Here is a 22,012-nt window from a genome sequence, read left to right on the forward strand (position 1 = left end):
GTTACTGTAATTATTGACATGCCTGTCATGCAAAGCTTAAAAATAATCCCATGCTAGTCAATTACAAAGGACAATTTTTTGCACCTATTAACCAGCTCTTCATGTGGTGCAGCCTTTTTCAGAAATGAGCTCAGAATTATTCATTAAATAAAATTCTTTCAAAAGATTCCCTGGGCTATTTCACACCTCATTTCTGTTAAGACCTGATCTGCAACAAAGAACTTTAAGATATGTTACCTTAATGGCTAAGTACCAATCTACCTAAATATCCCATTGCATATTTTTGGTGACATAAAGTGAGCAAAGAGAAAACTATTATAGAGCACTTTAAAAAAATTGTCAAATAAACAGATTCAAATAGTTCTGACACAGCCCTAAATCATACACTTCCAACTCTGTAGATCTACTTTAATTCTAATTCAAGGATAAATACCAAGAAAGTTACTTCTCACAGATGCTGCAGACCTGGAATTAAAAAGAGAAAGTACTGGAGAAACTGAGCAGGTCTGTCACTATCTGTGGAGAAAGAAACAAAATTAAATCAGACTTGAAATGTTAACTATCCTTCAGAGCTGAAGGGGATTGGAAAATTATGGTTTTCATACTGTTGACAAGGAGGAAAAGGAGTGGAACAGATAATGACGGTGCACATGGCAAAAGATAAAGGGTGTGCTGGTTTTATAAAGGAATGATATGAATGCAAAAGAGATGTTAATGATGGACGTGAATGGAGAAAATAATTCAGCTCTGCTGAGAGTAAACTGATGCCATCAAGCCTCAGAGCACAGCAGGTGGGAACAGGTGTTAGGATTGTTGGCAGAGTGGACCAAGTAACCTGGAGTGAAAGGTTTCTGGAAATGCTGTCAACGGAGGGGAGGGATGCCTCCAACAGGTTCTCCATTTCTCTCAAATGAGGATTCCAAAGTTGAGAGGGTCATCAGCTGTGTCCAATCTATTTCTCACACTTCTGCCTGTGTCCCTTCCCCTTCTTTCAGAACAATGGCTGTGTTTCCTTTACCCTTACTTTCCAGCCCACCAGCTTCAGTGAAAGGATTTTGGCCGCCACCAGCAGGATGCCACCACTAGACATATTTTCCCCTTCCCTCCCTGGTCAGTTTTCTATAGGAACCATTCCCAATCTAATACCCTGGTCTACTCATCATTCATACCTAACATATCCTCACTTCCCACTGTCACCTTCCCATGCAATCATATAAGGTGCAACACTTGTCCTCATATCTCCTTCTTCCTCACTACCTAAAGACAGTAACATACCTTCAAGGTGAAGGAGCGCATTACCTGGACTTCTTTAAATTTGGTCTACTGCATTCATGTTCACAATGTGGTCACCCCTCTGATGGCGAGACCAAACAGTGACGTTTTTGCAGAATACTTCTACTTTGTCTGTAAAATTCACCCTAACCACCCTGCTTCCATTTAAATACACCAAATTGCTCTCTTTCTAATGCTTCTGTCTTAGATCTGCTGTAGTATTTCAGCTAAGACCAACAACAGCTGGGAGAGAGATGTTGTTTTCTGATAGGTACTTTAAGTTCACTTCAAGTTCAACAATGTCAGACAATAGACATGTTCCTCTATTCTGATTGCACTCTTCTTTCCTCCTTTTCTCTGGGGGCCTTGATGTCATGGGTTTGCTGTCAGCAGGGCTGGTCCATTTTCTACTATTGATTCCTCTTATAAGCATCAATTTTGTTTCTACATCATTTCTTTACTACCATACACATTCTCCTTGGCTTTTGCTTTGTGCACCTTCACCATATGTTCCATTTTCTCCATGCCCCCCACTTTGTCAAAATTGAAGGGGGCTGGAAAGTTATATTTTTTTATATAGTGTTGATAAAGTGTCATATTGGACAAAAATATAAACTTTTTTACTCTCAAAAATTGTGTTCTTACTCTCTCTACAGATGCTGTCAAATTTCAAGTATTTTTCCTATTTCTGTTTTTACTTTTCACCAATTGCTGAGCAAGGTAACCGTTGAAGTTTGGCTGATCTTACACTCACCTCATCACATAGGGGAAAACAGCATAGGATAACCTTAACTGTGAAATATGAAACAAAACAAAAGGAATCACCTTTCTTACCTCCATTTTACATGAAGCTTTTATGAAGCTGTTAGAATTTTGGAAACAACCCTTAGCAAGTTGACAAATGTACTTTAGTGAGACCCTGTCCTTACCCAGTATAAATCATAACTGACTCCAGATCCACAGCAACTGGCTGATTCTTACATGTCGCCCTGTTTTGTTAATTGAAAATGTAACATTATAATTGCTGTAATTTGTGAGACGGAGAGGAGACAGAAACACACAAATGTGGTCACCAAGTAATGCAGCTTCAAGACAGTGTAGCTGCTATGACATCCTGGGAAGCTAAATTGATCCTGTTGGGAAGATAGCTTGAGATTCATTTACACACAATTATGTGCAGAGTTTGGAATTTAATAAGCAGTGTATGGGGATTGTAGGCCAAGAGATCCTCAACCACTTCAAAATGAAGCCAAGAGGCAAGCTCTCGATTCTGATGTGGGAGTCAATCATGAGTTGCCTTTATACATCTTAAACATCAAGTGGAAGGAGAGGGGAGAGGAGAAGTTTGCTGTATTGTGGTGGCAGGCCTTTAAGACGGGGCATTCATTTGCTTATGACTTCAAAGGAAGTGTGGGAATTAGGACATTAAACTACTGATGGATTTATAAGAGCAGTGGGAGCAGATGGGTGCAGGTGGATATTTGAGTCAAGATTAGAGTGGTGCTGGAAATGCATAGCAGGTCAGGCAGCATCCAAGGAGCAGGAAAACCGGTGTTTTCAGGCAGGAGCCCTACATCAGGACTCCTGATGGGCTCCTGCCCGAACCGCCAATTTTCCTGCTCCTTGGATGCTGCCTGACCTGCTGTGCATTTCCAGCACCACTCTAATCTCCAGCATCTGCAGTCCACACTTTTGCCTGCTGGTGGATATTACCAATAGTTAGAAGGACACTACCAAGGGCAGAGATCCAGGAGAATTTCAGAGGACAGCATGTAAAAAACAGAGATACCACCTGCTGCATATCCCATACATCGTTTTCCTGGATCACAGAGTGGAGAAGGTGGGTTGGAAAAGAAACAAGGTCAGGTCCCAGTCACGGGCCTTTTCTAATCCCCCTCCATTAGACAGATCTCCAGCTGCAGGGACCCAGCAACAGCTGGCTGCAGCGAGAAAGGCCCGATTGTGGCCAAAGTGTACCTGAGGCCAATGACCTGCCGATGTTCAAGCAGCTGTGCCAACAAAGGCTGTTGTTCTCAAAAAATGCCTTTATTAACATAAAGAACTGTGATGCTTGCGGCTCAGCAGACATCGAACGCACGTGGTCCCGAAGATCACTGTTGCACAGAATTTTTTATTTAACCAACTTTTTCCTAGATTCCAAAGAGGTGCATGGGAAGTTTCCCAGGCAGCAGCAGATTTCTGCATTGGGGGGTTGAGCAATGTCATATTTCAAAGAACAACAACAAGTGCTCTATTAGGTCAATCAGATTCTGAACCACTGCTGGGTTATCCCAGATGCAGAGGGTCATCAACTCCTGCATTTTGCCATCGGGGCTCTCCAGGGCAACCCAGCAACCTTGATACAGAGGAAAGAAAAATCCTTCCTATCAGTTCCAAATAGTCTGCACCTGTTCAGCCCTTTGATTCCCTGAGTTGACTGCAATCTTTGCATTGGCTTAAAGACTGCTCAGTCTAACAGGTGTGCAAATTTCTAAGGAGATATTCAACCTACATGATCTCTATTTCTGTCAGAATTCATTTTGATCTGATTTGCTTTCTGATTTTAGCTTCAAAATGAAGTTCACAATTTGTCAAATGATCAAACCTAACATGAAAGATAGGGGCACTACAATTCAAATCAAATGAAACATAGGAACATTGTTTGTTCTGGAGTTGAGGTTAACAGTGCACAAATTGCAAAGAAGGTTTTAAATATAAAGGAGAAAATCTGATGCTGTTTATGTAAATGTCAAGATTTAATACTGACATGGCTGATGGATTAGGAATGAGAACAGTCATGGGTGATAAGTTTCAAGCTTGTTTGTGAAAATTAGTATTTCATGTCAGGACTTAGAATGACTGGGTTATTAAGTTATTTGTAAGTAAAGCATGGGTATACACTAAATTAACCAGCTGTTTTATAATTTCACTTATTGAGCAACTGTTCATTGCCAATAAATTTATTCATTCACTCACTCACTTCTGTGTCTGAAAACTGGTTCTGATGTGCACGTGATGATGACATATTCTTTTCCACTATTGGCTTGGAATGAAACCACCTGCTCCTATATGAATTCCTTTGTTCATTCATCAAAATTAATCCGACTGTGTTGACAAGTAAAGTAGACACACAGACCTGTACATCCACATTTACACATCTGTTATTTTGTAGAGGTCTTCATGGTGAACTAATGGAACATAGAACAGCACAGCACAGTACAGGCCCTTCGTCTTTCAATGTTGTGTCGACCCTTTATCCAACTCAAAGATCAAACTAACCTACATACCCTACATTTTACTACCATCCATGTGCCTATCCTATCTCAACAAAGGGCAATTCTGGGTAATCAAAAAGTGAAAGGGGAGGGCAGGGATTATATCAAAATAGAGCTGGAGGGAGAAATCAAACATTCCACTCCCTGCAGTGTCCACTTCTTCCTGAAAATCTAGAGGATATTGGTGGACACCGCATGCTCCTTCTCAAGGGACACCCGGCCTCTGACATAACTGCGGAAGAGGGGCAGGCAGTCAGCCCGAATGACCCTCTCCACAGGCCCGCTGCCTGGACCTGTTACAGTCCTCTTTTTATCTGTCAGCTAGGGCTCCCTAATTAGACAAAATTAACAGCCCCAGTCAAGGAAGTCAAATTCTATGAGGTCCACCTGGCTGAACTCCTTACATCACTACATCCCTCCCCTTCTTAGTCCGATGACATAGGACAGTCCTGTTTTTGTAGCGCCTCCTACAGCATTTTTGCACCAAGTCATGTTCCTCTGACTCTGTGTTGGATACTGGTGGCATATTATGGACAGGAGCTTGCCTCCTATGCCCAGAGCACCTGGTGAGAAATTCACTCCCTACCTCTAGTGGCAAAGGTGTCCAAGCAGTGAGATCAGCGACATCCATCTCCAATTTCAAGGTCCAGTCAATGTTTGACAGTTAGGAGCAGGGCATGTTTTATTCTTTTGCGCAGTTGCAAATTCACAGTTTTCATATGGCCCGCATGCTTGATCAGGACCGTTGCTCCTCCCAAAATTTATACGTCACTTGACCTGACCTTCTGTCGACCATACAGTGCAGTGGCATTTCTGTGGTTCCTACACCAAGGTTCATCCCCTGCAGTGAACTGTTTCTCTCTCTCATGGTGGAGCCTGGTATCCATCACTGGCATTCTGACCTCTTCCCCACCCCCACCCCCAGCCCCTCCCCTGCCCCATCCCAGGAAGACAGATTTAACCTGGTGCAGATTCTTCTCTATGTTAACAATTCTGCTGGAGCTATCTCTGTAGTTACATAAAAGATGGTCCTATATTCAAGTAGGAACCAGGACAGTTTCACATCTAGCAAAGCTGCAGGCTGATTCTTCAAGCCTGCCTTCAAAGTTTGGACTGCTCTTTCCACCAGCCATTTGATGATCGATTGTATGGACCTGTCCTTATATGTCCTTATTTGACTTTAGGAAATATTCAATTTCCATGCTGGAAAATGATGGCCCATTATCTGTCACCAACACTTTGAGGAGTCTGTGTATTGCAAAAGATGCAAGCAGTTTTTCTGTCGTCGCTCCCATGTTTGACAAATAAACCTTATGCATATCTAACCACTTTTCATTTGCCCGGAAAAAGTAATGCATTCGTTCCACATATTAGACCCAGTCTTCGATGGCAAGGATCGAACAAGTCAAGCTCCCAAATAATGCTGTGATGCCAGAAATGCTTACCCAAGCCCAAAGATAAACTTTGAGAGTGAATTTCTTCATGAAACTGCTTTAGACTCATTGTCACTGAAATACCTCCGCAAAAGGCTGGTATCCCATCACAAAGTTGCCATTTATGCAGAAAATGACAGACAAAGCCGAGAAGACATGAAAAAAAAACAGAGACAGGTGAGGAAAGGGAAAGTCCAGTAAGGCAATACTTAAGTTTGCACTTAAGTGAAAAAATTCCGTACAAGTCTGATATCCCATCACCAAGTCACCCCTTATTTACATGCAAAGAGTTCATAACACTGGTCCAGCTCCCTTACAGTCAGCTCTCAGCATGTCATGATGTCTGAAACTTCTATTTTTTAAATGTTTGTCAAATTAACAGCCCCAGTCAGGGAACTCATATTCTGTGAGGTCCTCCTGGCGGATCTTGTTACAATGACTACATGCACACATTCTACCGAAATTTGAGGAAAAGGAAATGGAGGCATTCTTCTTGTCATTTGAAAAAAAAAAGATGTATCGCCATCATAGGCGATTTCCAGGCACTATGATGCTGTAAAGCAAATGTATATTGACTGCACTTGAGTTAGTGCCTGATATATTTTGGCAAACACTCCAGAATATAAGGAAATAACTGTGGCAAAATATATTGAATTTGAAAGGTTTAAGCAAAGTAATTTTGAGAGGCAAAGCTCTCAGATATATTATCCTCCTAGGGGAACTTAAAAACTCATCATCTTCCCACTTTGAGGACCAAAGGGTTGCATCTGCTAGACAGGCAGAAATAAATAGCTGACAATTATGAGCTAATCCAGAGAAATAAACCTTTTTATTCTCTCACCCCCATAAATTTGAAAGGGACTGATAGAACAAAAGCCTTTTTGGTTGAACCCAGAGAGACAAAAAACAAGCTCACACAGAAATATTGATTCAATATATGCTGGCAAGCTACTTGATTGAGTCTAGTCAAAGCAGGTGGAATTCACCAATAGTGCTAGTTCATAAAAAATGAATCAAATAGACTCAGTTTAGATTATGGAATGGTAAATGTGGTCATAAAGACAGATTTGTACTTTTTGACAGTTAGGAAAATGTATTTATAGGATTGGCTGTGTCGCTTTTCTTTCTAAGACTAATTTGTTGAATGAGACTGGCAAATGCCATTAACATCAAGGGCTAAAGAGATATCCATCATTATTTTTTAAACTGAATGGTTTACATCATTCGAGTTAATGATAATTCAGCTACATTCCAGAGGCTGATCAACCAAGTTGTAGCTGAGGTTCAAAGCTGTGTTGTTAATTAAATGATATATATAGTAACACATGAAAAGAGCATGTGAGACAAGTTAGAGATCTGACATAGCAATTACATTTGTCACCATAAGTGTTTTTGCAAAAGCAAGAGTAACTTATTAGGACAAATTGTGGAAAACGAATGTGTTGCCAAGGACAGCAAATGTGAGGGCTTGAATAAAGTTTCCTGTTCCTTAAGCTAAACAAGAAATCATACATTTGAGAAATGCATGGCTTTTACGAGAAACTTTGGCATGATAGCTGTCCCTTTAAAAACCATGTTAAGGAAACAAGCAAAACTGGCATGATCAGCAGAATGTAATTTAGTCTTTGAGAAATTGTGGGCAATCTTGATAAGTGACACAGTGTTAGCTGCCCTTGATGTTCCTATACCTTTGAAAATAACAATTAATGCTAATATCTGGGGGTAGGTACAGTCTTGTTGAAGGATGATGAGTCAAGAATGATTAAATCAACAGGGTACTTCCATAAGAAGCTAAATCAGTATCAACAGAAGTATACTACAGTAGAAAAAGAGAAGTTGGGATTGTTACTGGCCCTACAACACTTTGATATCTATGTCTGACTCGATAACAAGGAAATACCAATTTGTCCACATTCAAAGATTGCAGGTCAGGTGAATTGGCCATGCTAAATTGCCCATAGTGTTAGGTACATTAGTTAGGGGGGGAAGGGGTCTGGGTAGGTTACTCTTCGGAGGATCGGTGTGGACTAATTAGGCCAAAAGGGCCTGTTTCCACACTGTAGGGAATCTAATCTAAAATAAATCTAATGGCTGTCATTGAAAAGTTGTAAAGAAATTAAATTTGGAATGCTAGACTATACAGATTGAGTCTGTTGCTACAACCATTTAAGGTAAAGATTACTAACATTGCTGGAACAAAGTGTAAAATGTTGGCATAAGTTAAAGTTAAAAGTGCTGAGTTTGTCTTAGGTTGTATAGCTGTGTGTGTTGGGGAAAGGAGGAATGGGTGTTGGTGAAGAATGCATAGATGTAAGTCATATGTTAGTTTAGATTTGTTTATCATGTATTTTGTAATGAAATGGATTTTTTAAATGGCATTTCATTTTTTTAAGGGTGGATGCATATAAAGGACATCTGTTTGTTTTTCTGGACTTTTGGTTGTGGACTGAAATGTGAATAGAACTGGTTAAAAAATTAAAAATCAAAGGATTGTTGAATAATTTCTGCATTTCTTAAAAGCAATATACCTGACACTCGTCATAAGTGCTGTTTACACAGCTGTTGGTTCAAGGAGTGGGGAATGCCAGGAGGCTGTGTATGCATGGAGATACAGTCAGCAACAAGTGGCCAGTTGGTCTGTGAAATGGTGTCCAGTTATTAAAGACAAAGGCTGCCAACTACTCTGATTGGTTTCCAGATTGCTCAGCAGCTTGGGGATGTATATATTCAGAAGTGGTTAGTCTACTGGGGAAGGAAGGAACTGCTTTTGCTCTGTGGTGAAAAAAGCATCTCAAGGCTCATTGCCAGTTTATTTCCAATTACCATTCACTGGAAGCTTTGACTTTCAACCAACAAATCAGACTCCTTTATAAGTGCAAGCCAGTCACCCTGTGCTTCCTGCAATAAGTGAAAGTACTTAAAGGAAAAGGATTGGTCCTCAGTCTTCCCCTCCACCCTGAACACGCTTCTTTTGTGTCTCTTTCTATCTGTGTATGGAGTGGAAGTGTTATTAGTGGGTTAGAGTTTTAACTACTAAAGTTATATGCTGACAGTTCAGAATTGATTCCATGTACCTACAATCTTTTTTTGTAATAAATAGTAACTCTTGTTAAGTACAGAAACTTGGTCCAAGCTTTCTATCAAGCCAAGTATAAAAGACAGGAAAGTCGGGGAATTTTATATATTTTTTTTAAAAGTCTCTAACTTTTGTGATGACTCTGAGAATAGCAGAGCTTGATTTCCAGCACACTTCCCTTGACGGAATCATGGTCCTCCGATGAATTAGAACGAGAAACTGGGATGAATAAATCAGAGAACACAAACAATATTCAGATTCCATTTTTTCAAACTTTGTCCATAACCTAATTTTTCTGCAAAAAACTCTTGCACCCAGTTCTGTCATGAAACTTGTCACATAATTATATCCTGCCTCCCATAGTCAGAATGTGGACCTTCTGTCAAACCCCATCCTCTCAACTGAATTCAGTGTATGTTGCCCCCTACATGTCTTATTAGGAGCCATGGAACGAGGCACCATCTTACTGGAGAAATATTATTGGCTGATCATAATCATGCAGCCACTAGCCAAATGCAATACTCTCTGTCGAAGAGTATTGTTGGATTAGGCACCAATTTCAGTGTGACATGTAGTAAAAATAGGTGCTGGTGCCATTTTCAAAGGTTTGCTGGTTCTGCTGTTAATCAAGCCTTATACATTGTAAACAGCTCATAGAACGACACTCTAAAGAGTCAACTGTTAGAGAGTTCTGAAATAACTCAATAATCAAATAAACATAAGATAATTACCATGCATTCCCAATATCATACCAATACAAATGAAATCTTACTAATGGAAATATTTTTGTGGTGCACATAAGTTAATAGCATAATAATTATCCTAAAAGATTTGCATGATCCTCAATAGTGATCCCACAAAAACTCTCAGTCCACCAATGTGACTGCACTGCAAAAACTAATTCAATTCTTTTGACAGCACGCCTCTTTCTACAACCTCTGCCACTAAGGAGGACAATGATAGCTCTGATGTGATACAACATTTGACAGGAGCATACATCACTATTTCTTCATTGTCACTAGATCAATATTCTAGTACGTTCAATATAACGCAATTGTGGAGACACAGCACAACAGAATCTACAATTTTACAAATGAAAGGATGACTGTCCCCTTCTCAGGGCAACTTGGCATTGGCAACAAACCATGGCATTTCTTTTGGGTAACAATTTTAAAATTGCAGCAGTTCTATAACTTAAGTTAGTTTTATAGTCACAGCACAATGAATTAAACCTGAAAGTTAAAGTTAGAGGTTGATTGTGTCCATAAACTATTATAAAATTGGACCAACATGTCAATAATTGAGGAATGATCAGGAGTTGTCTAAAAAGCCAGAGTAAGAGGAGAAGGGAGCTTGCAAGGACAGTTGGGTGGCAGTTACTATTGAAACTTATAGAGATATTCTTTAGACTACGAAGGGTTTCAAAGCTTCAGACAACTGGTGAAGCTAACTGTCTCACACTGCTACTATAGAGTAGCAACACAAATGGTGCTCACCACGAACAGGATGCTATTGTTAAGCCAAAATAATATTCAGCCTATCACACAAATGAGTAATAAAAACAGAAATTGCTGGATGAACTCAGCAAATCTGGCAGAACTGAAGAAGGGTCACTAGACTAGAGAAGTTAACTCTGCTATCTCTGCATAGATGCTGCCAGACCTATCGTGGCTCTCCACCAATGTCTGTCTTTGTTTCAGATCTTCAGGTTTTTTTGTTTGATGCACAACTGAGTAATGTCATCTAAGAATTTCAAAATCAGTGTGATACCAGATATTATAGAGATTTTCCTTGATATCAAGATGCCTTTGGACCCCACGTGGCATCAAGATGCCCTGGTAAAACTAGAGGCAATGGGAATCAGGTGAAATCTCTCCATGGGCTGGAATCACACCTAGCATAAAAGGAAGATAATTGCAATTAAAGGTCAGTTATCTTAACTCCAGAACATCTCTTCAGGAGTTCCTCAGGGTAGTTTCCAAGGTCAAACCATTTTCAGCAACTTCATTAATGACTGTCCCTCCACCATACAGGGGTCAAAAGTGGGGATATTTGCTAATAATTACATGCTGTTCAACGCATTAGCAACCCCTCACATACTGAAACAGATCATGTTCAAATATGGCAAGAAATGGACAATATCAAGGTTTGAGTTGACAAATGACAAGAGGAATTCAGGCCACACTAATGCCAGATAATAAACATCCTCAGCAAAGAGAACATCATTGCTCCTTGACATTTAATGGCCTTACCATCACTCAATGCCACACTATCAACATTTTGGTTGTAATCATTGACCATAAACTAAACCAGACTAGCCATATTTCAGACTGTGATTTTGAAGACAGGTCAGAGGTTTGGGATCATGCAGCAAATAACTCACCTCCTGATTCCCTAAAGTCGGTTCACCATCTACAAAGAAAAATCAGGAATTTTATGAAATTTGACCTATTGCCTGGATTAATGCAGTTCCAACAACACTTGTGAAATTTAACAAACTATCCAGGTCAAAGCCTACTTGATAACCACCTCATTGACAAACATTCACTCCTTCTCCATCAATACACAATAAGAACAGTGTGTCTCATCTCCAAGACATATTGCAGAAACTTATAAAATCTCCTTCGCCAGCACCTTCCACAACCATTACCATCTAGAAGGAGAAGGGCAGCAGGTACATAGGAACATCACCCCTTCTGATTCTGCCTCCAAGGTAATCACCATCTTGAATTGGAAATAGATCACAATTCCTTCAGTGTTGCTGGGTCAAATTATTGGAACTCCCTCCCTGAAAGCATTGTGGATGTATCTACACTGAATAATTTGCAATAGCTCTAAAGGGAAGCTCATCAGTGCCTTTCCCAGGACAACTAGAGATGGGCAATATATGCTGACCCATACAATGAAGCCCATATTCTTAAATGTGCAAAACAATTGTAAGCTATACTTTCCAAATACTGGTGGATTATATGAAACTGCATATCCATTTGGCTGCTCATAGCAGCAAGAAACTGAGCCAGTCTGAGTTTGTGAATTCCACAGCAGTGTCCAGCATTGTGTATGTTTCTGCAATTAGACAACATTCACTGGATAATGCGAAGCATGAATCGAGTCACACTAAAAATCAAATTACAATTGTCAGTCAGGCTTGTGTTTGAACGTACTGAAAGTTAAACCTGTTAATATACAGAGCTCTATTCTTTTCACAGAAAGAACAAGTGAATGCACTGTTCAAATCTTAACTGAACAAATGGCAGCAGGGCATTGCCCTGACTATTCAGCCCAGGCTGTCTGGTTAAAAATCTAAAAATATCTGAAGGAAGGTCACTGAACCCAAAACATTCATATTGCTTTCTTGCCACAGATGCTCCCAGACCCGTTGAGTTTCTTCAGCTATTTCTTTTTTTTCTTTCTGATTTCCAGCATCCTCAGTTCTTGATTTTATTTATGTGTAAAAATCCTGGCTGTTAGTTGTCAATCAACATTAATGGATCCATTCTCTATGGAAATCCTACTCTTCAGTGTCCACTTGCCAACTAAGCAGTACTCTGCTCTCATATAGATTAAATGCGGTTTTCCTGTTGAATACGTACTCTTGTGAAAGTCTTGATGAGTAGAGATCAAACACATTGATAAAATGTCTTGTTTTGCAATAACACAGTTATCTAAAACAAAAAAATACACTATATAAAAAAAATTAAAGGTTTTTCCAGTCCAATCACACCTAAGCAGATGTGAATATTGCAAACATAGAATCTCTAAAGTGCAGAGAGGCGATTTGACCATCGAGTTTATACCAATCCTCTGAATACCATTGCACCCAGAACAGCACCCTAACCCTATCCCTCCATTTGCAATGGCTAATCCACCTAACCTGCACATCCCTAGACATTATGGGGCAATTTAGCATGGTCAATCTACCTAATTTGCACATCTTTGGACTGTGGGAGGAAACTGGAGCTGCCGACTGAAATCTATGCAGACATGAGGAAAGCATGCAATTTCTACACAGTCACACAAGGCTGGAATTGAACCCAGGTCCCTGGTGCTGTGCAGCATCAGTACGAACCACCAAGCCACTTTGTCATCCTTTCACTGTGAAGGTGAGACTGGTTTATACCAGATAAATTGGTAATAGACACTATAGTATTTTCATTTTTCACTGGCTGTTAAATATCGCAGGAATTTAAATTTCAAACCAAAAGGGACACTCAGTGGAAAAATAAGTTTCTTAGAGTCTCACAAGCTTGGGGGACTGAGTGACCTACTCCTGTTTCCAAATTCTACTTTTAACTATCACTCTGTGAGCTCCAGAGGAAAGAAGCTAAAGCGCAACAAAACATCATTTGCTACTAAACAATAAGCCATTTTGAGCTACCAGCAGGGATAAATTTGACCTCATTTACTTCATTTGGTCATACCAGGCTAGACAGCAAGAAAACTGTAAATGCTCAGCACATGCCTCAGCTGTACAGTAATCATTTGGAATCACAAAAGGAAAAATCAGACTCAAATTCCTATAAGAATGACGGGTAAGAAAAGGAAAGAAACAAATGAATTTATTGATTCAAACTGCTTGCAGAAATATGAAGAAGTATGTAACAGTTCTGAAAAAACTGAACAGAAGTCAGGTACTTCATTTCTCTTTCTTGTGACTTTTGGTTTCTCCTATGTTACCTTGTGTTACTGCAATGCTGGTTGGCCACTTCATATCATCCATGTCTTGGATTTAGCAACTGTCGTATTCAGCTGGATACCCTTCCTCCATCAACCCTCTTTATTTATCCAGGATTGGGTTAGCCTTTGCGGTATCAGCCTGATGTCCTCTACTAGGACCTTGTGGTATCTGTTACCTCTGCCAGTATGTGGTACAGCACATGGTTTGAGATAGGATTGAATGGCAGCGAACTCATTTACCTATGCTTTGTGTAGGGATTGTCCAATGATTAGTGGTAGAAGATACCTTCATTCTTTATGGAACAGACATTTTTCTTAGTTATTAATATGGTACATTATATGTAAGCAACATTCCCTGTGGCTTTTTTAGTTTGCTGCAGACCTTTCCGTCCAATTTGTTCATGCTGACCAGATATCCCAACCCAATCTAGTCCCACCTGCCAGCACCCGGCCCATATCACTCCAAATCTTTCCTATTCATATACCCACCCAGATGCCTTTTAAGTGTTGCAATCATACTAGCCTCCACCACTTCCTCTGGCAGGTCATTCCATACACACACCACCCTCTGCATGAAAAGGTTGCCCCTCAGGTCTCTTTTATATCTTTCCCCTCTCACCCTAAATCTATGCCCTCTAGTTCTGGACTCCCCTACCCCAGGGAAGAGACTTTGTCTATTTATTCTATCTGTGCCCCTCATGATTTTATAAACCTCTAGGAGGTCACCCTCAGCCTCCGATGCTCCAGGGAAAACAACCCTAGCCTATTCAACCTCTGCCTATAGCTCAAATCCTCCAATCCTGGCAACATCCTTATAAATTTTTACTGAATCCTTTCAACTTTCACATCTTTCCGATAGGAAGGAAACCAGAATTGCTTGCAATATTCCAACAGTGGCCTAACCAATGTCTTGTGCAGCCGCAACATGACCTCCCAACTCCTGACCAATAAAGGAAAGCATACCAAATGCCTTCTTCACTATCCTATCGACCTGGGTCTCCACTTTCAATGAGCTATGAACCTGCACTCCAAGGTCTCTTTGTTCAGCAACACTCCCCAGGACCTTGACATTAAGTGTGCATGTCCTGCTAAGATTTGCTTTCCCAAAATACAGAACCTCTAATTTACCTAAATTAAACACAGCGTCTTATGCAGCATCAGCAGCACACTCCTGCTCTTGGATTCCACTCCTCTTAAAACAAATGTTAACATTGCATTTGCCTTTCTAAACTGAAACTATATGTTAATCTTCAGGTGAATTCTGAACTCTGACTCCCAAGTCACTTTGTACTTCAGACTTCAGAAGCCTTTCCCATTGAGAAAATAGTTTATGTCTCTTTTTGTTCCACTAAAGTGCATAAACCTCATAACTTAACACCTTGTATTCCATCTGCCACTCCTTTTCTCACTCTCCTTGCATGTCCAATTCCTTTTGCAGCTTCTTCAATACCACCTGTCCATGCACCTAGCTTTGTGTCATTTACAAACTTAACAACAATGTACTCAGTTCCTTTGTCCAGATTTTTCATGTGTAACGTGAATAGTTATGGTCCCAACACAGACCCCTGCAGAACTCCACTAGTCACTGGCTGCTATCCTCAAAAAGACACTTTATTCCCATTCTCCGTCTTCCTCCAGTCAGCTAATCCGCTATCCACGCCAGTGCCTTGTCCAAACACTATGGGTTCTTATTTAGCAGCCTCCTGTGTTTCAGGTTTTCTGGAATTCCAAATAGATCATGCCCACTGGCTCTCCTTTGTCTAACTGACTCATAATCTCCTCAAAGAATTCTAACAGATTTGTCAAGCTTGACTATGCCTTGCTGAAGCCATGCAGGCTCAGTCTTATTTTGCCATGTACTTACAACTTTAATAATGGATGCTAAAATCTTACCAATGGCCAAAGTCAAGCTAACCGGCCTATAGTTTCCTGTCTGAGTTCCTCTCTGCTTAAATAGGTGTATATAGCATTTGCCATTTTCCAGTTCTCTGGGATTGGCCCAGACTCCAGAGATTCCTGAAAGATCACTATCTAAGATCTCCCCAGCTATCTGCTTCATAAATTTGGAGTAGAGTAAGTCAAGTCCAGGTGATTTATCCATCTTCAGAATTTTCAGCTTCCCCAACACCTTCTCTCAACTAATGACCACCATATTTACCTCTGCCACCAGCCTCTCTTGAAGTTCTGGTATGCTGTTGGTGTCTTCCATTGTGAAAACTGATACAAAGTACCCATTCAGTTCCATTTCTTTGTTCCTCATTACTACTTCTCCAGCCTCATTTTCCAGCAGTTCAACATTCACCCTTGACTCTTTGTTTATATATCTAAAAAAAGTTTGTAATTTTCTTTTATATTCATAGCTAGCTTACAATCAATAGACAATAGACAATAGACAATAGATGCAGGAGTAGGCCATTCTGCCCTTCGAGCCTGCACCGCCATTCAATATGATCATGGCTGATCATTCCTAATTAGTATCCTGTTCCAGCCTTATCTCCATACCCCTTGACTCCACTATCTTTAAGAGCTCTATCCAATTCTTTCTTAAAAGAATCCAGAGACTGGGCCTCCACTGCCCTCTGGGGCAGAGCATTCCACACAGCCACCACTCTCTGTGTGAAGTAGTTTCTCCTCATCTCTGTCCTAAATGGTCTACCCCGTATTTTTAAGTTGTGTCCTCTGGTTCGGCACTCCCCCATCAACGGAAATATGTTCCCTCCTGCCAGAGTGTCCAATCCTTTCATAAGCCTATACGTTTCAATCAGATCCCCTCTCAGTCTTCTAAACTCAAGGGTATACAAGCCCAGTCGCTTCAGTCTTTCCGTGTAAGGCAATCCTGCCATTCCAGGAATTGACCTCGTGAACCTACGCTGCACTCCCTCAATAGCCAGAATGTCTTTCCTCAAATTTGGAGACCAGAACTGTACACAGTACTCCAGGTGTGGTCTCACCAGGGCCCTGTACAGCTGCAGAAGCACCTCTTTGCTTCTATACTCAATCCCTCTTGTTACGAAGGCCAGCATGCTATTAGCCTTCTTCACGACCTGCTGTACCTGCATGCTTGCCTTCATTGACTGGTGTACAAGAACACCCAGATCTCTCTGAACAGCCCCTTTACCTAATTTGATACCATTGAGGTAGTAATCTGCCTTCCTGTTCTTGCCACCAAAGTGGATAACCAGACATTTATCCACATTAAACTGCATCTGCCATGCATCTGCCCACTCACCTAACTTGTCCAGGTCACCCTGTAATCCCCTAACATCCTCATCACATTTCACCCTACCACCTAGCTTTGTGTCATCAGCAAATTTGCTAATGTTATTGCTGATACCATCTTCTATATCATTTACATATATTGTAAAAAGCTGCGGTCCCAGCACGGATCCCTGCGGTACCCCACTGGTCACTGCCTGCCATTTCGAAATGGAGCCGTTAATCACTACCCTTTGTTTCCTATTAGCCAACCAATTCTCTATCCAATCTAGTACTTTGCCCCCAATCCCGTGCGCCCTAATTTTACTCACTAACCTCTTGTGTGGGACTTTATCAAAAGCTTTCTGAAAGTCCAGGTACACTACATCCACTGGATCTCCCTCGTCCATCTTCCGAGTTACATCCTCAAAAAATTCAAGAAGATTAGTCAAGCATGATTTCCCCTTCATAAATCCATGCTGACTCTGTCCTATCCTGTTACTATTATCCAGATGTGCCGTAATTTCATCCTTTATAATAGACTCCAGCATCTTTCCCACCACTGAGGTCAGACTAACTGGTCTATAATTTCCTGCTTTCTCCCGCCCACCCTTCTTAAAAAGTGGCACAACATTAGCCGCCCTCCAATCCTCAGGAACCAACCCCGATTCTATTGAACTCTGGAAAATAATCACCAGCGCATCCACGATTTCCCGAGCCACCTCCTTCAGTACCCTGGGATGCAGGCCATCAGGTCCCGGAGACTTATCAACCTTCAGACCTAACAGTCTCTCCAACACCAAATCCTGGCAAATAGAAATTCCCTTAAGTTCAGGTCCTTCAGCCACTGTTACCTCAGGGAGATTGCTTGTGTCTTCCCCAGTGAACACAGATCTGAAGTACCCATTTAATTCCTCTGCCATTTCTTCGTTCCCAGTAATATATTCCCCTGCTTCTGTCTTCAAGGGCCCAATTTTTGTCCTAACCATTTTTTTGCCTTGGACATACCTAAAAAAGCTTTTACTATCCTCCTTTATATTCTTGGCCAGTTTACCTTCGTACCTCATTTTTTCTCTGCGTATTTCCTTCTTACTAATCCTCTGTTGTTCTTTAAAAGCTTCCCAGTCCTCCGTTTTCCCGCTTATCTTCGCTAAGTTATACTTTTTCTCTTTTAACCTTATATGTTTCTTTACTTCCCTTGTCAGCCACGGCCGCCCATGTCTCCTCCTGGGATCTTTCTTCCTTTTAGGAATGAACTGATCCTGCATCTTCTGCATTATACACAGAAATATCTGCCATTGTTCCTCCACGGTCTTCCCTGTTAAGGTATTAAACCATTGAACTTTGGCCAGTTGCTCCCTCATAGCTCCATATTTCCCTTTATTCAACTGAAATATTGTCACTTCAGATTGTACCCACTCCCTCTCAAATTGCAGATTGAAGCTTATTGTATTATGGTCACTACTTCCCAATGGCTCCTTCACTTCGAGGTCACTGACCAATTCTGGTTCGTTACACAATACCAGATCCAGAATCGCCTTATCCCTGGTCGGCTCCAGCACCAGCTGCACTAAAAATCCATCTCTGAGGCACTCCACAAAGTCTCTTTCTTGAGGCCCGATACCATCCTGATTCTCCCAGTCTACCTGCATGTTAAAATCCCCCATAACAACTGTAGTAACATCTTTGCGACAAGCCAATTTCAGCTCCTGATTCAACTTACCTCCAACATCCAGACTACTGTTTGGGGGCCTGTAGATGACTCCCATGAGGGTCTTTTTACCCTTAGTGTTTCGAAGCTCTATCCACACTGACTCTACATCCCCTGACTCTAGGTCCGCCCGCGCAAGGGACTGAATATCCTCCCTTACCAACAAGGCCACCCCACCCCCTCTGCCCGTCAGTCTATCCTTACGATAACACATGTAGCCTTGAATATTCATTTCCCAGGCCCTGTCCCCATGAAGCCACGTCTCAGTTATCCCCACAATATCGTATCTGCCAATTTCCAAAAGAGCCTCAAGCTCATCCACCTTGTGTCTAATGCTTCGTGCATTCATATATAGAATTTTTAATTTGTTACTGCTCTCACCCTTCCCCTCAACCCTTATTTCACTCAACTTTACAGCATGATGCCTTTTCCAGTTTTCTGCCTCCTTGATACAGTTGTCTTTCTTGACTTCTCTTGTTCTAACTACCCCTTCAATTTCCTTTTTAAACATCCAGCTTGTCCCCTCCCCCCCGCTACTTAGTTTAAATATTTACATTATTGGTTTTTAAGTTATCCTCTGCTGGTTCTTAAAGACTTCACGATCTGCTGACTTATCACTAATCTTCACGACATTGTATGCTTTTTCTTTTGCTTTTATGCTGTTCCTGATTTCCCATGTCAGCCATGTTTGCCTCCTCCTCCACTTAGTATGTTCCTTCTTTCTTGGGACGACTTTTTGCTGTGCCTCCTGAATTACCTCAGATACCCCTACCATTGCTACTCTGCCATCTTCTCTGCAAAGGTCCCCTTCCAATCAGTTCTGGCCAGTTCCTCTCTCATATCATTTTTGTTGCCTATATTCAATTGTAATATTGTTACATCAGAGTCCAGCTTCTCTCTTTTAAACAGGGTGAATGCTATCATATTATGGTCACTGCCCGCTAGAAGTGATATGTCACTGAGTTGGCTTACATTTGAAGAAACCACTATTAGATTAGATTAGATTAGATTACTTACAGTGTGGAAACAGGCCCTTCGGCCCAACAAGTCCACACCGCCCCGCCGAAGCGCAACCCACCCATACCCCTACATCTACCCCTTACCTGACACTACAGGCAATTTAGCATAGCCAATTCACCTGACCTGCACATCTTTGGACTGTGGGAGGAAACCGGAGCACCCGGAGGAAACCCATGCAGACACGGGAAGAATGTGCAAACTCCACACAGTCAGTCGTCTGAGGCGGGAATTGAACCCGGGTCTCTGGCGCTGTGAGGCAGCAATGCTAACCACTGTGCCACCGTGCCGCCCAATCATTCACATCTCTATGACTCGATGACTTCATGACCAGACTGCATTTAGAACGTTGTGAGCCTGTATTTAGGGAAGATAATGCTGGCATTGAAGGAAGCCGAAAGAGTTGTATAAGAATGCTCTCAGGAATGAAGGGCTTGTCATATGAAGGGTGGTTTGAGTGCTCTTGGTCTGTACTTGCTGGAGTTTAGAAGGATGAAGGTGGGGGGAGATCTGATTGAAGCTACAGAATACTGAGTAGCCTTAATTGTGTGGGTATGGAGAAGGTGTTTTCACTAGTCAGAGAGACTAGAACATGGGGGCACAACGTCAGAGTGAAGGGACAACCCTTTTGAACTGGAATTAAGGAGACCTTTGTCAGCGAGAGGGTGGTTAATCTGTGAACTTTTTGCTCTATAAGGCTGTAGAGGCTGAGCCATTTAATGTATTTAAAACAGATCTAGACAGGGTTCTTGATTAGTAAGACAATCAAGGGTTACAGGAAGAAGGTAGGAGAATGGAATTGAGAAACATACCAGCACAGCAGACTCATTGGACAGAATGGCCTAATTATGGTCTTATATTTTATGGTCTTATGGATCCTCCCAGCATGTTAGCAATATGTACAATGATATTACATGTTAGGCATAATTACTTCTACTCTGGGGACCTGGACCAATTACACCTCTCTTAATTTAGCGTAGAACGCATTGTCTCCATCCACAGACTGTGTTGAAATAAGAACATTAACTCCTTCAGAACAATTACCTGAAATAAAATACTAATATACATAGGCTTGCCTGCACCAATAACACTTTAAAAATTGATTCATTAGACATGGGTGTCATTGGCCAGGACAGCATTTATTGCCCATACCTAATTGCCTAAAGGGCAGCTAAGAGTCAACCACATTTTTGTAGACCTGCTGTCACACATTGTTTCCTTCACAGCTTCCTTTCTTAAAGGACTTTAGTGAACTAGATGACTTTTCCAACAGTAGTTTCATCATCATCACTAAACACTCAATTCTATCTTCTTATTAAATTCTGCCATAGTGAAATTCTAGCCTGGGTTCCCTAAACATTATTTGGGTCTCTAGATTAATTGTCTTGCGATAATACAGCTAGATCATCACCTCCCTTTAAAGTTATTTTGTAGCCAGCAAGTATTGGAGAAAAGCTGGTGCCTTTTTGGCTCAAAGGCTGGAGAGTGACCTATTGAGCCTCTCCACATTCTGTCTTGTATATTTGAACAAATAATCAATGTTAATGTTGACAAAACAAAGGAGTTACTCAGCAATTTCAAGAAGCAGAGTGATGGACATGCCCCTGTTTGTATCAGCGGTGCTCAAGTGAAGGTGGTTGGTAACAATCTATCCCGGTCCATCCACATCAACCGACAATCAAGAAAGCACAAGAGTGCCTCTCCTTGCTCCGAAAGCTGAGGAAATTCAGCATGTCCACATTGACTCTTACCAAATTGGTGCACCATAGGAAGTATCCCATCCGGATGTGTCACAGCATGCGATTGCAACTGCTCTACCCAAGACTGCAATAAATTACGGAGAGTTATGAACACAGTCCAGTCTATCATGGAAATCAGCCTTCATTCCGCAGACCCTGTCTATACTTTCTGCTGCCCAGAAAATCAGCCAACACAATCAAAAACCCCTCTCACCCCAGTTATACATCGGGTAGAAGATACAAAAGTTTGAAAACATGTACTAACATATTCAACAATTCCTCACTATTACCAGACTTATGAACGGACCTCTCACACCTTCTGTATAGCTATGTTCTGAATTCTATTCTATTATTCTGAGGCACTTATGTAAGGTATGATTTGTCTGGTTAGCATACAAAACAGTACTTTTCACTGTGCCTGATTATATGTGACAATAATAAATCAAGTCTAAATAAATGAATTCATAGAGTTAAGTTATCTCCAATAAGGTGCTGTGGCATGGTATGGCAGGGCAGGAGGTATGTAATTCAGCAGCAGCACCTTCTGCCATTCAAATTAATGGCGGTAGGTTTTGGTGTTACCAGGACACTGACATGGGGCAACTCCCACGATTAAA

At 41.2% G+C, this 22,012-nt stretch overlaps 1 protein-coding gene across 4 annotated transcripts in view; it reads right to left on the minus strand.

Annotated features, from left to right (window-relative positions):
• Positions 1-22,012, minus strand: part of LOC140482332 (inactive dipeptidyl peptidase 10-like) — a 1,704,473-nt gene that overhangs the window by 585,603 nt on the left and 1,096,858 nt on the right. The gene's annotated exons all lie outside the window — the stretch shown is intronic.

The sequence above is a fragment of the Chiloscyllium punctatum genome, chromosome 10 (assembly GCF_047496795.1).
Source record: "Chiloscyllium punctatum isolate Juve2018m chromosome 10, sChiPun1.3, whole genome shotgun sequence".
Lineage (NCBI taxonomy): Eukaryota > Metazoa > Chordata > Chondrichthyes > Orectolobiformes > Hemiscylliidae > Chiloscyllium > Chiloscyllium punctatum.